The sequence below is a fragment of the Archocentrus centrarchus genome, chromosome 5 (genome assembly GCF_007364275.1).
Source record: "Archocentrus centrarchus isolate MPI-CPG fArcCen1 chromosome 5, fArcCen1, whole genome shotgun sequence".
In the NCBI taxonomy this organism is placed as follows: Eukaryota; Metazoa; Chordata; class Actinopteri; order Cichliformes; family Cichlidae; genus Archocentrus; species Archocentrus centrarchus.
The window spans coordinates 35,409,455-35,422,675 of record NC_044350.1 but is presented as its reverse complement, the minus strand read 5'-3'; the positions used below and the strand labels follow the sequence as shown (position 1 = coordinate 35,422,675).

At 42.5% G+C, this 13,221-nt stretch overlaps 1 protein-coding gene across 1 annotated transcript in view; it reads right to left on the bottom strand.

Annotated features, from left to right (window-relative positions):
- Positions 1–9,304, bottom strand: part of LOC115780223 (V-type proton ATPase subunit S1-like protein) — a 40,109-nt gene extending 30,805 nt beyond the window's left edge. The window contains exon 1 of the mRNA XM_030729310.1: positions 9,249–9,304. The gene's annotated coding sequence lies outside the window, so the exon portion shown is untranslated. The remainder of the gene's footprint in view (positions 1–9,248) is intronic.
- Positions 9,305–13,221: the final 3,917 nt, after the last annotated feature.

The window sequence follows — 13,221 nt, the reverse complement described above, 5'->3', positions numbered from 1 at the left end:
TTTCCCGGTAACATCAAATATTTTTTAGAAGCTTTTAACGACGCCACTGCCACGCCTTTTGGGTTCATGCTCATTGATTACAAAGGCAAGACCCCTGACCATTTAAGACTCAGAAGTGGTTTGCTACCTGATCGCACAGCTGTTTATATTCCTAAAAAGAGGTTGAAGAAGTGAAAAAATGTCGAGTCGCATACGTAGAAATTTATCTCTGTTGGAATTGTTGCACAAATCCCCTCCGGCTGTACAGCGTGTAATTATTAAGAATGCTAGCTTAGATTTTATCAACGCTCTGTGTGAAATAGCTCTTAATGTAATGAAAGGTAACATACCTCTCAGTGATCGTCAGTACAAACAACTAAAAAAGAAAAAGACTATAATCAGACTAATTGCTGACAAGAAAGTCAAAATAAATAGTAAGAAAAGAAGCATCAACCAATCTGGAGGATTTCTCCTCCCTTTATTAGGGGCTGCAATACCATTCATTACCAGTCTCATAGCTAATAGATGATATGGAGCACGCTCAGAAAATGTATCTGGTTCCCCAGCACCAGATGGAGTTTTTAAAGCAGCAGCAGCAACAGCAAAGTACTTCTTCCATCAGACAATCTGTGCAAAATGAGTTGGACAAAGCTATGTCTGAAGTGTTGCAAATACCTGATATGAATGAATATGAAAAAGCTAAAAAGTATTCTGTTGTTCTTCAAAGATATTTATCGCTTGTGAAACAAGGCCAGAATGAAAAGAATGTGTTGACACTGTCTTTCCCTGATGAATCACCTTTACACATGCATCAGCAGCAGGAACAGCATCAGCAGATGAGTGACGATGTGGTTGCTAATGATGTTTTGACATACATACCCAAAAAGAGAAGGAGAAATGCAGAGATTATCCTATCTGCTCTGATGCGTACAGCAGATGTATCATGGAACGAACGTGGGGAAATTATTCTTGATAATCAAACTGTCAGAGGATCACACCTTTACGACTTAATTAAAAGTGTCACAGCTGTACATAATGTTTCTGATGATTCAAGACCTCCCGGATGGATTGTATTTTTAAAAACACTTGCAGGGTTAAACGTACCGTCTTCTGTCTTTCCTAACACACACGTGCGCAGGAGTATTGGCTTGTTTAAACATGATCCGCAGATTGGTAGAAAACGGGCGCAGAGTGATCATACACCCATTAGTACGGTTAAAAAGATGAGAAGGCCTGTTGGTATCTGGGAAGGATTTTGATTTTTTTTCTCATTAATTTGATTTTTTTCTCTTTTATTTGATTTTTTCTCTTTTAATGTTTTTAATTAATATTCTACATGCCTGTATATATACATATTGTCTGATAAAACTGTTTTTAACATTCTACATGTCTGTATATTTTGCTTGATAAGGCTGTTTTTATATTTTTTTTCTGAAAATAAATGAAATGAATCAAACTGTGGTTTTCATCGTCTTTATTGTCTCGTTTTCCATAGCATTAACGTTGTACACAATCAAAGCTATATCCTAAACACTTAGAAACAGGTTGTATTTTGTTAACAAAACGACATACCATAGCATCATTACAGACAAGGTTAGAAGTATACATATTAATCAACTGATTATAGGATACACCTTTTTGCATGTGATACAAGAAAAACACACAATGATGGCCACAAGTTGTGGTAAAGAAGCTCTGAACTTGTCTTCCAGAATATATAATATTATCACAGTTTTTCATTAGAAAGTCTATTATCTCATGTGGGAATTTGTCTGGCGAGTTACCAAAACTGTCAAAAAATAAACCTCGTCTGTCTTTTGTGATATAATAAGCCAGCCAGTGATGTCCGGGTAAGGATGATGGATCTGTGTTTACAATTCCCATGCAGGGAAATGTCGATATTGTCTTTTTAGGTAGCTGATCGCATGCAAATACTCCTAGAAAATAGGTCCCATTAATAATTATTCTTTTAACGACTGAGGTTAATTCCACAGTATTCATGTCTACTTTAGTAGTAGTCCAAAAGTACTTGTCTCATGTTTGATATCTCAATAATTGAGTCAAAAACAGCATAACAAATAAGGTTCATAGTACGCGGCAGAGGATTTCTGAATCTGGTTTCCAGGCGGACATTGCCTGTTTTAATCAGGGATACATTCCCAGAATGGCCTTCGTCAGCTTCCAAGTTGAAACAAAACAGTGTGTATCCGGATCCAAAATCCTCTCTTGATATAGCCAGAGGTCTGTCCTTTAGATGACGACCGGTGGTTTGAATTAATTGATAATACTCTCTGAGGTACTGACCTCTCTGAAAGTGGGGCTGAAATGGTTTGGCTGGGTATGAATGTCCTTCAGCATACAGACACATAAACTCTATAGCACAGTTTTCAAAATTAAATGGGTTCCGTGCATAGCTGCCTGTGTACGCCTCATTATCCACAAATCCTACAATGATAAACTGTGGTATGGCTCCTAGGAATAGATTGTCCTGTGTGTTGAGACGTGTTCCTGCCGGAATGGAGAATGTTTTTAACGTAACCCTATCTATAGGGTATTTAGCGTTTGCATGCAGCAGCGCTTTGCTCTGTGCCAACCTGATCGTGGGGGAAACTGTTACTTTTTTGACAAACAAACTTGCTGAGATAATCTTAACTTTGTACTGTGCATTCTGACCCGTCATGAGACAAAATTCATCTTTAGACCTGGTAAACTTTAGAGACAGATCAACACCGTTCAACAATAATTTATCTTGAAAAAACATGTCCGCGTGAATTGGTGCTATTAATTCCACAATTCTGCTGTTTCCAGTGTGTCTCCCTCTAGCGACCAGACCTTGATTATCACCTTCTATGGACGTCACATTCATATGTGATGCTGTATCCTTACAGAACAATCCAGTACTAAACTGCGTGTCCAATGTATCCTTGCTGTAATTAATTAAACATTCAATTATCCCTCTATACGGATAGGTGTTTGACGATTGAGTTATTAGACGATCTCCCAACGTTATATCTAGTTGAGAGAAGAGCGTGCATCCTGGGTAATTTATAAATCCTACATCTGAAGAAGAAGAAGAAACAGCCTTTATTGTCCCACAGAGGGGAAATTTGGGTGTAACAGCAGCCGCAGTTATTATAAATATAAGTAAAAATATAATAATTCACACTAAGAAAAGAATATAAATATATATAAAATCAACAAACAATATTAACCTTAATACTACTAATAATAACACTATATACAATGTACATGATGTGCCTGTGTGTTGAACCTTAACAGGCCGGACTATTTACAGTATCTGCTGCTGCATTATCCAACTGCGTGCCGTCAGCATTTGTTATTTTGACTCTTATAAATATATAAGAATCATTCAAATCCAGATAATCTTCACCGCTTGATGAAATAAAAAACTCAAGAGGCCCACTGTCTGTCACTGCCGACAGGGGAGGAATTTCAATAAATGTGCATTTTTCAATTGACGTTTGTGTGAAGGGTACTGTAAAAATGTCCAGCTCAGACTTCAAGCAATCAGCTGATTGTGTATGGATGAGAGACATGATTATCTAATCTTAGAATATGTCTTTCACAGGTCCTCTCCCTTTAAAAACCGAATTTGAAGTGGTGCTTCTTCTTGTTTTGACTGCTTTTCTTCTTTTTTTGGAGGAGGAGTAGGAGGAGCATGTTTTGCGTTTCTTGGCTGTTTTGGTGTGACGACTGTGTGAAGTGGGAGGGGATCTCGACGGTTTAGATGTGTAAACCAATAACCCATTTCCCTCTTGTTTTTCAGACCCCACACGCCTTGCTATGTTTGAAACCACATCTGATACGATCCCCGTGGCTGCAGATTTAAGATGAGGCTTGGCAATATTAAAACCCCTTTTTAACAACGGGACAGCAAACCTGAAGAGTGTGCGAAAGATTCCTCCTAATCCGCTACCGTATTGTACACTGCTTCCTATGAATCCGGGCATATCTCCACCAGCCTGATTGATATAGTAGTTGAGATATTTGGTCTCGTCATGAATGTATGGTGTGCGCAACATTTTTTTTTATTTTTAAAAATAATGTCTCGCAGGTCTGAAGTGTAATTTTACAATTACTTTGCCGTAGATGAAGGGAATGAATTGATTCTGATCGTCTTTCAAAGATAATTCAATATCGTCTATAACAGATTTGCACACCGATGTGTAATGCGGTCTGTCAAATGTGAGAATGGGTATGGAGCTGTCTTCGTTCGCTACATTTATACATCTGAGGAGGGGTACATGGGAGTCGCCTACCAGCTGGTAATCTACAATATCGCTGTATATAAAAATATTATATCTTCCTCCGTGAATGTCAGCAGGATGAGGGGCGGATTTGGATGTCTTAGAGAGTGTAAAAGCTTCTCCAGGATTAAAACCCAGTATTTCGGCTAGCCGACCTTTAAACGTTAAAGTAACTCCTTCCGGTGCTACTGCATGTATTCTATTTGTAATCAGGTTGTGATAAATGCTGAAGTCCGTGGATTGTGTCAGCTTAAGGTATTCAGAATAAAACTCTTTTATTATTTGCGCTATTGAATCATAATATCCCACGGGAAGGTGCACATAGACATTTGATTTTCTTTTAGGGACATACACGACTACCATCGCATCAGATTTTGAAAAGGTGTTCCAGATTCTAGGGTATTGAAATTCGATAATACCAACTTCATACGGCTCATTCAGAACGATAGGTTTAGCCAGTTTAGTTCTGAAACTCCATATCTTATTATTTGGATAAACGTGCTGTGACGCATTTGATGGTAGCGTAACATAAAACCCATTCTTTTTCTCCATCATTCGTCTTCACAATCTTAAAAAAGAGTGCTGTGTTGTAGTCTGTGCTGCGTGTTTTTATTTCACATTTAATATGCTTTTTTCAGGTATCCAGGAATTAAAATGAGACGGCCAACCTAACCATTTCACCAGAGCCATCTTCTTCCTACCCACTTTTTTTCTAGCTAGTATTTTTTCAATTTTAAAGATTTTATTCTTATCGATAATAACATGCTGTATTTCCTGTTCATAAAATGTTCCCTCGATCTCTTGCCCACTAAGATCATTTAATATATAGACATGTGGCGATCTTCTCCCCAGTCGCTGTTTTATGGTAAACAACTCGTCCGTATAAGTCTGTTCATAGCCTTTTCTAAATTTACCTCTCAGTTTTGAAATTCTTACATTGTCCCCCACATTAAATTTAAAATCATACACCTCATCAGGCTTTGATTTGTACAATGTTTTAAACACTAATTCCTCATTGTCTGCATTCACTTCTTTTGGTGCCATTTTAATAGATCTATGATATGATCCGTTATATGCTTGTACAAAATCCTGTATGACGTTTATATATCTTCTAGAGTTTGCAGAGGTCAAATATTTCCACATCCGTGTTTTCAGACTTCTGTTAAAACGTTCGACGACACCGGCCTTGATTTCAGTATGTGTTGAGAAGTGTGTAATATTATATTTGTCTAACACTTTTTGAAAATGTGCGTTATAGAATTCAGTTCCTTTGTCTGTTTGAATTTTAAGAGGGATGCGACCTTCAGTCAAAATATCCTCAAAAGCAGCAGCTACGGCACGTCCGGACTTTGTTTCAACACACCTAACCCACGCATACTTTGAAAATACATCTATACAGGTTAGCAAATAATTCACATCGTCGTTATCACATGCATATTCACGCATGTCAACCAAGTCAGCCTGAAATTGTTTGTCTATCCCGTTCACCAATACTCTGTTTCTGCGAAAGTTTACCCTGGCAGGTTTGTGGAGAGTATATGTATCATCTGTCATTAAATATTGTTTCACCTCAGTGTATGTTGGTGGTTTATCAAGCAACTCAACTCCACCATTGTATAATTTATTCACACTAGCCAACCCCGCAGGGTGAGCGTGGTTATGATATATTTTGCGCAGAGCGTTTTCCATGATGAATGCAAAGGTAAAATGAACAGTCTGTATGAAATAACACACGTTTTTATTTCAAACATATGGGTGACAACAACAAATATGCACTGATTATGTTACAACATATGTCTTCCAGACCAATAGTGTTCTATCATTCCTAGATGGGCGTATTTAACAGATGCATCCCCATCTTCACTCATCAGAGGTAAGAATATGTCATTCATAGCCTGCTCAATGTTTGCTGAAGGCAACAATTCAGTTAGAATGATATTTACGGGTGTTGTTAGCTCGTTGCGTGACTCCCACAGGCTGCTTGTGGCACAGAGAAAGAGCCTGACCGCCGGGATGAATCTTGGGGTCCACAATATCTTTACGATCTCATCATAATGTGTAGCGAAATAGAACTCTGGGGTTTCCCATATGCATTCATGCTGCATTTGGCTCGGATGGTTAACGATACATCCGTAACACACCTCTTCTCTATACTTTCGTATAGCGCACGTCAGTAGACGAATTGTGGCGATTTTGACGTTTTTCAAACTCTCGTCTGACAGCTCCACTACCCACGGGTGGGGTGGGGATGATGGTGCACGAGGTGGTGAATCAGGAGGAGGAGGAATGGTCAACATCTGTGTTGGATGTGAATGTGTAACAGATGATGCTGTTTTAATGTCTGGAAAAACAAAAAAAAATCATCATTAGTTATGTATCCAACATTAATGTAATGTAATATATATATATATATATATATACAAATCACTAAAAACGTACCATTATTTGTTTATTTTTTTATCCCTAGTAGTCTGACAGTCTGATGATTTTCGGCCTACACAAGGCAGAAGGCTCAGCAGTCTTCGTAGTAAGGGTGAAATCATCAAAAACAAGGCGTTTTCTAACGTTCTCATAACCCTTGTTGAGCTTGTCTCTCTTGATAAACGCATCGACTTCCTTAAACATTCGCTGCACAGCTCTCCAATCTGCCCACTGGATAAAAAACAAGTCCTTAAACCAACTCATGCGCTCAGCTTTTGTGGTAGGATACGGGCTTAATCTCCAGCTCTCGACTCCTCTGGATGCAATAACCCTCTCCCTGTCTTCACAAACACTCAAAAAAATAAACTCCTCGGTGGGTCGGTTGTAACGATCAGCCTCCACTCTGTACAACTCAGGCCCTGTTGGTGAATACCACTGGGATGCATACAGCATGTCGGGGAAGCCAGTCTGGTCCAGGTCAGGCCCGACCACGGTGCGAAAAAGTCTCCAGTTTTTAATAGACATATGGTGTGAACCACCAACGCCCCAAATCTCGTCATCCCCACAATTCACACACAGCATCACCTTACCGTCCCTATATTTAGCTGAATACACGTACCCGTTCACACCCTGGTAATCTGTTTTAAATTCAACCTCTTCATCATGCTTCTTTTTGCGAGGACGCCCATCAATCTGCGCATCTGATGACGTACCTCCGAAGTCGGTCCTGATTCCAAAAGGGTCAGACGGATTCACTCCGGCAAGTGGGTTGAAGGACGTCATGACAGTTTAGATGGGTGGTTGGTTGATCGCTAGCTGTCGCAAATTCTCTCCGAAGCTGTATATGCCGGTGGTCAATTGAAGAAGTGAGGTACGTACGCTCTTATATACACACCCTATAACTTAAGACACACCCCGCTAGGTGGAGACATACGTCATAACCCTTTGATCTGTAGACCGGGATCCTCAGACCTACTGTATGTAAATGAACAACCCTACTGTTGAGGAGGATATACGGCTATTATTTAGCCATAGTATTTTAATTTAGGCACTGTGTTGTGTGCGTTATGCACCACAGGTGGGCTCGGATATTAGATTATTCACCTTTGTATTTTTATTTAGCCACTGTCTTGTGAGTTTGAACCTCTTTGATGTCCGTCTGGGAAAAAGACCCCTTGTAAGGAGAGACAATGAGATCAGCTGATTTGAACGGATACCGTATACGTCATTATCACACGTCAGCGCAAACACGCACGGACACACGCACGCGCACACGCACCTCACACGCACGCGCACACGCACCTCACATGCACGCGCAAGGCTTTTTTATCACCTAGGTGTGAAAAATCACACCTAGGTGTGAAAGGGCCACCAAACTATTACTACTGTGGCCCCAATGAACCCTTAGCTGAATATGAGTATTGTCTCCCTGTACAGGTGTTATTAACATGGAAACTCTATCAGGCTGCGAAAGTGCTTATTTCTGCTGTAAAGTTGGACAATTTAATGCCTTCAACTTTTGGAAAAATCCTCTATTTTTAGCCCCCAAAGTATCAGCTGTGCTTGATGCAGAGAAAGAAGCTGAAACTAAAACAAGCATGACGCTGGTTGGTTGGAGAGAGCGTTACACATGGCCCATTAATCAGTACTTAATGAAAACCCGCTTACTTCTTATCTAAAAACTGGCTGTTTTACCTGATTGATTTACAGAAAGCCGGAGGTTTGGACCCCTGATGATTCTCCACAGACACATTTTCGCTCAGTAGATGTTTATAGCGCCACTAGGACTGCGCTTAATGACGTAACTGGGGGCCTGTTTATGAGATTTGCAGCTCTTTCAGCCTTTTTTAGGTCCGTTAAATAACGGCTGCTGTCTGCTCCAGCTCACTGTTTCCAGATTAAACAGGTATCTCATTCTCAGGCTTTGGTGGAGCTAAAAGGAGAGTGAATGTGGGGCTTATGTGACCCACAAAAGATGTGGTCACATTATTTTTTTTATGTCATTACATAGTATAAGGGTCAATAGTTTCAGGATAATTATTCCAGCTCTCGCTGAGATATGTATATAATAAAAGGCCTTAAGGGACTTTGATTTAGTCTTTATGGACTTTTCTGTGGGGCAATACCAAAAAACCGTCAGTAGGTGGCAGTTGGACATCAGGCGGCTGTCTGATACGCTGTTTTGCTCTCGCGCTATTCTGCTACGAGAGAGCGATGCAGCAACAGCCAAACCTTGTCTTGTCTGCTCATTTATTCCGTTATATCAGATGACTGTTGTGTGGTCGCACACCTGGGACCTGCAACACTTAGTTTAATCACACGGACACACACAGGTACAAAAGGATGATGGTGTTATTCTGTGTGTGCTGGATGTGAAAGCAGCATCTGCTGGAAAAGATGCTGCGCTCGTTCCTTTGAGCTCAGGTCAAACAAATGCATCGATAATCCAGTGAGAGGTCTGCTGAGAAGAAAGGTGGAGGATAGTATCACGGATCAAAGATTAGGAAGTTAGGAGAGCTCAGAAACAGCACCACTGTCATAAAGGTGACACACCTGGACTGTTTGTGTCTCTCCACCTACTTGTCTGCAGGTCCTTGGTGGAGGCAGGCAGACCACCGCAGATGGAGGAAGAGCAGGAGGATGCAGCAGCGTCTCCGCAGCGAAGCCATCGCTGTGGCGGCCAGAGTCTGATTCCAGCATGCGATCTCTGTCCCTCCCTGCCCATCCTAATCTACTTTAATCTGCCCCATGCCTTTAAACCCTGCTGACAGATGGCGGAACTGACCAATCACAGGGCAGAGCGGTGGTGCACGCCGCCAAGGGAGCCCCGCCCACAGGTTAAACGCACCGTCGTTCCCTCACTGTGACATTTCCAGGTCAGAATGAGGGAACAATGCATTTCATATCTGGAGATTAAAGGCAGCAAAAATGATGATTACACAAACAAAGCAGCGGTCAGCTGTTCGTGTGCGTGTGTGTGTGTGTGTGTGTGTGTGTGTGTGTGTGTGTGTGTGTGTGTGTGTGTGTGTATGGGGGGCACAAGTCTCCATAATTGGCCATAATTCCATAATTTCCTGGTGGTCTAGGACTAATCCAGAAGCATCACAGTTATCACGTGTGCACTGTTCCCAGTCCTGTGGGATCTTTCACACAGAGCCAAAATCCCAACTTCTGTCTCCATCCAACCTGCTCAGTAATTTGTACATGTGACACAGAGAGGGAGACGGGTGGAAAGGTGAAGATGCAAGGAGCAGAGGGTGGATGAGATGAAATAACCATCCAAAAGAACAGAAAGTGTACAAAACAGGTGAAGAAGAGGCAGGCAGGGTGGAGCAGGTGGAGACGGGTGTCAGGGGTGATCTGTGACAGAAGGAGAGAGCAGGATGGACAGGAGTCCATCAGAGGGACAGCTCAGGCTGAGCCGTTTGGAGAGGAGGGAGAGTAGATATGTTGGATAAAGGATGATGCTGTGTCTTGAGTGGATGTGTTCTTGGAGAAAAAATCCTCGCTGACAAAGTCTTAATGCATATACAGTTTATTGCAAAAGAATAGAATAGAATAGAATGCCTTTATTGTCATTATACAGGATGTACAATGAGATTGGAGGGCCACTCCTGTTCAGTGCCATGTAACAGAAAATCAAACTCTCTAAAATGAAAATAAAAATATTATAAAAGTATTATAATCTAGTATAATCAATATGATCAAGAGATATACAGAAAATAAACAATGTGTAAAATATACAAAAAATAGAATGTATAAAAATATATACATACATTGGTGCATCTGTACATTGTAAGAAAGTAAATGCGTGTATACATATAATAATGAAGATGATGAATATTGCACTTGGTGAATGAATATTGCACTAGTGAATGAATACTTTATATTACACAATATAGGAATGTTAGATACTGTTCAGTATAAATGATATAATATTGCACAGAGATGTGGGTGTTGCACAGTTACAGTGGGTGAGTGTGTGAGTTCAGGGTGGTGATTGCTCTGGTGAAGAAACTGTTCCTGAGTCTGTTTGTTCTGGCTTTGATGCACCTGTAGCTCCTGCCAGAGGGCAGCAGGTCAAACAGGTCAAAGCCAGGGTGTGAGCTGTCCTTGATGATGTTCCTGGCTCTGCTGATGCAGTGGGAGGTGTAGATGTCCATCAGGGAGGGGAGAGGGCAGCCAACGATTCTTTGTGCTGTCTTGACTACCCTCTGAAGCCTGACCCTGTCTGCCTCAGTGCAGCTGCCGTACCATACTGTGATACAGTACGTCAGCAGGCTCTCAATGGATGAGCGGTAGAAGGTCAGCAGCAGGTTTGAGTCCAAGTTGTTCTTCCTGAGGACCCTCAGGAAGTGAAGTCGCTGCTGAGCCTTCTTGATAACAGCTGTGATGTTATCTGACCAAGAGAGATCAGCAGAGATGAGGACACCGAGAAACCTGAAGGTGTGGACCCTCTCCACACGCTCGCCGTTGATGTAGAGGGGAGCTGGGTCAGTCCTGTGCTTCCTGAAGTCGATGATGATCTCTTTGGTTTTCATGGTGTTCAGTACCAGGTTGTTCTCTGAACACCAGGCTGTCAACTTCAGGACCTCCTCTCTGTAAGCTGCCTCATCTCCCTTCGAGATGAGTCCGACCACTGTGGTGTCGTCAGCAAATTTGTGGTTGTTATTGTGGGCCGGACTGCAGTCATGGGTGTAGAGGCAGTACAGGAGGGGGCTCAGCACACAGCCCTGTGGGGAGCCAGTGCTCAGTGTGCGGGTGGAGGAGAGATGGGGGCCAAGTCTCACAGTCTGGGGCCGGTTGGTTAAGAAGTCCTTGATCCAGGAACATGTGAGAGGGGGGAGGCCCAGGGTGTGCAGTTTGGTGGTGAGAATGTCCGGGATGATTGTGTTGAACGCTGAGCTGTAATCCACAAAGAGCTTTGCTGCTGCTCCAAGTGGCTCAACACAGAGTGGAGAGCTACAGCGATGGCGTCCTCTGTGGATCTGTTTGCACGATATGCAAACTGATGGGTGTCGAAAATGGGGGGCAGATGGTCTTTGATGTGCTGGAGAACCAGCCTCTCAAAGCACTTCATGATTACATGAAGTGCTTTCTAGTCCCTGACAGAGTACTGACAGGGACTAGAAAGAGAGAGCATATTTCTCCCATATTGGCTTCTCTTCATTGGCTCCCTGTTAAATCTAGAATAGAATTTAAAATTCTTCTCCTCACATACAAGGTCTTGAATAATCAGGCACCATCTTATCTCAAAGACCTCATAGTACCATATCACCCCAACAGAGCACTTCGCTCTCAGACTGCTGGCTTACTTGTGGTTCCTAGGATACTTAAGAGTAGAATGGGAGGCAGAGCCTTCAGCTTTCAGGCGCCTCTTCTGTGGAACCAGCTTCCAGCTTGGATTCGGGAGACAGACACCCTCTCTATTTTTAAGATTAGGCTTAAAACTTTCCTTTATGATCAAGCTTATAGTTAGGGCTGGATCAGGTGACCCTGAACCATCCCTTAGTTATGCTGCTATAGGCCTAGTCTGCTGGGGGGTTCACATAATGCACTGTTTCTCATTCACCTTATTTACTTTGTTTATACTCCACTCTGCATTTAATCATTAATTGATATTAATCTCTGGCTCTCTTCCACAGCATGTCTTTCTCTCCCCTCAGCCCAACCAGTCGCGGCAGATGACCCCCCCTCCCTGAGCCTGGTTCTGCTGGAGGTTTCTTCCTGTTAAAAGGGAGTTTTTCCTTTCCACTGTCGCCAAGTGCTGCTCATAGGGGGTCGTTTTGACTGTTGGGTTTTCTCTGTATTATTGTAGGGTCTTTACCCACAATACAAAGCGCCTTGAGGCGACAGTTTGTTGTGATTTGGCGCTATATAAATAAAATTGAATTGAATTGAATTGAATTACCGGTGTGAGGGCCACAGGGCGGTAATCATTTAGGCTGGTGACAGATGACCTTTTGGGCACGGGGATGATTGTGGCTGTTTTTAGGCAGGGGGGGATGACTGCTTGGGCCAGGGAGAGGTTGAAAATCCTGGTGAGAATCAGGGTGAGCTGGTGGGCACACGCTCTGATCACCTTGCCAGGTACTCCGTCTGGTCCGGCAGCCTTCCTGGGGTTCACTGCTAGGAGCACGCGCCGTACCTCATGCTCCTGGACAGTGAGTGGAGTGCAGCCTGGTGGGGGGGGCAGGACTGGAGCAGATGGGTGGTCCTGAGGCATCTCAAAGCGAGCAAAGAAACAGTTAAGTTCCTCTGCTAGTGACACACTCAGGTCTCCTGCAGTCACATCACAGCCTCTGAAGTTTGTGATGTTCTGAATGCCCTGCCACACCTCCCGTGTGTTATTGCTGGACAGATGGGACTCTATTCTCCTCCTGTAGTCCGTCTTGGCTTTTTTAATTCCTCTTTTCAGGTCAGCTCGAGCAGCACTGTACAGAGCTCTGTCGCCTGACCTGAAGGCAGCATCACGGGTTTTGAGGAGTGAATGGACCTGGCTGTTCATCCAGGGTTTCTGGTTAGGGAAAACCCGGATGTTTTTGCTAACAGT